The following is a 2,500-nucleotide window of genomic DNA, read 5'->3' on the forward strand; positions in this document are numbered from 1 at the left end:
ACCGGGGTACCCGCCTGCGGTGCCTCAAACGCGGGTAGCGGCCCAGGGAAGACCGCTCGGTTCGTGAGAACCGTGTGCTCGCGCACATCCGTGATAGTCAAGTGAAAGGGGAGATCCCCGTGAGCGTGGTCACCAAAGCGTGGCACTGGGCTTCAGGAAGGGCCCTATGGAGGCTCCGTGTAACCTCCATTGACTTGCAAGTCTTTCACAAGTCGGTTTCTAATATCACGCCGGTAGCTGTCTGGTGGACTGGGGGCCGCGACAATGGAAAGTTTGTAAGCTGGAAGCTGGGAGACTGCCTCGGAGGCTGGAAAAGTGACACACACGGGTAACTCCGGTGCCGTTCGACGGATTTCGACGAAAATAGGCTCGTTGGAAAGCCAACGTCGGGGACACGACGACTAACTGTGCGCCCCGTTGCGCACGCGCGCGTGCGCGACATGGGAAGCGAAACAAAACTTCAAACAGAGCTACAGGCTCGTGCGTGCGAAAAAGGCCGAGACACGACGACGTGCCCGCGTGCGCCTCGCCCCAACTCGAATAACAAAGTCGTCCCGGGCCGGATCCGAGCTACGGGACGGAAACGGGAGCCGAGTCAAAATTTCAAACGGAGCCCGCGTCGCGGAAATGGTCAAAATGAATAAAAGTGGCACTCGAGCGCGTGCCTCTCGCTCTGACTAAAGTGACAAAATGATCCCCGTTGAAATGCATTGAGCACGGGGGAAACGGGAGGAAAAAGAAAATTTCAAATGGAGCTGTCGAAATGGGGGTGCTATTTTGGGGGGGTATATGGCGTGGCCACGTTCTCCCACGAGTCCAACTTGAATTCTGAAACCGTCCCCGTCCAAATCCCACGTTCGGGCGAGCTACTGTCAATTTTCAAAGCACCACTCCCCCCCTTCAATGCACTCTTTTGGAAGCTGGGAAAAGGGTCTCCGTGCAGAGCTAGTGCCACTTTGCGGGCACTCACGGCCTCGAGGGTGGGCTCGTTGGATAGCCACGGGCCGGGGGACGACAGCCCGAGAAGGTCCCGGGGTCGTGCGCGCGCGCGCGAGACGCAGCGAGCGAAACGAAATTTCAAATCGACCCCCCGAAAAAATGACACCTTTTGCCGGGAGGAAAAACACTCAGCCCGCTGCCCCAGGCTCCAACTTGAATTCTAAAACCGTCCCCGTCCAAATCCCACGTTCGGGCGCACAACTGTGAATTTCACAAACTATCCACATTCAACCAGACAAACACACCCTCACACGGGGCAAAATCGTCCGCCCAAGGCACCACGGGATCCCTGCACCCCCACCCTTGGGATCCAAGGGGACCCACACACTCCACCGCCTCCCTGGGCTCATGGTCTGGGCTCCCAAGGGACCCCCCACACCCACCGCGGACTCCCGGGGAAACAGCGCCCCCAGGCCGGGGAGCCCACCTCCGGGGGGGACCCCCCACACTACCTGACCTCCGGGGGGACCTGTGCACCCACTATTAAGCACACCCCCTGTGTTAAAACCCATTAAACGCAACTTTAAGAACTCTGTGCCCCTGGTCATCCTTGTGGAATTTTGTGCCTCTGGTCATCCTCCCATAGACTCCCATTCAAAATGTATGCATCTGGTCATCCTCCCATAGACTCCCATTCAAAATGTATGCATCTGGTCATCCTCCCATAGACTCCCATTCAAAATGTATGCATCTGGTCATCCTCCCATAGACTCCCATTCAAAATGTATGCATCTGGTCTTCCTCCCATTGACTCCCATTCAAAATGTATGCCTCTGGTCTTCCTCCCATTGACTCCCATTCAAAATGTATGCCTCTGGTCATCCTCCCATAGACTTCCATTCAAGTTGGACTTAGGTTTTGGCGCGTTGGCTTCTCATGCATCTGGTCTTCCTCCCATTGACTCCCATTCAAAATGTATGCCTCTGGTCATCCTCCCATAGACTTCCATTCAAGTTGGACTTAGGTTTTGGCGCGTTCGCTTCTCATGCATCTGGTCATCCTCCCATTGACTCCCATTCAAAAGTCATGCCTCTGGTCATCCTCCCATAGACTTCCATTCAAGTTGGACTTAGGTTTTGGCGCGTTGGCTTCTCATGCATCTGGTCATCCTCCCATTGACTCCCATTCAAAAGTCATGCCTCTGGTCATCCTCCCATAGACTTCCATTCAAGTTGGACTTAGGTTTTGGCGCGTTGGCTTCTCATGCATCTGGTCATCCTCCCATTGACTCCCATTCAAAAGTCATGCCTCTGGTCATCCTCCCATAGACTTCCATTCAAGTTGGACTTAGGTTTTGGCGCGTTGGCTTCTCATGCCTCTGGTCATCCTCCCATTGACTCCCATTCAAAAGTCATGCCTCTGGTCATCCTCCCATAGACTTCCATTCAAGTTGGACTTAGGTTTTGGCGCGTTGGCTTCTCATGCATCTGGTCATCCTCCCATTGACTCCCATTCAAAAGTCATGCCTCTGGTCATCCTCCCATAGACTTCCATTCAAGTT

The sequence above is a fragment of the Hypomesus nipponensis genome, chromosome 18, assembly GCF_054491055.1.
Source record: "Hypomesus nipponensis isolate SF chromosome 18, ASM5449105v1, whole genome shotgun sequence".
Taxonomy (NCBI): Eukaryota; Metazoa; Chordata; class Actinopteri; order Osmeriformes; family Osmeridae; genus Hypomesus; species Hypomesus nipponensis.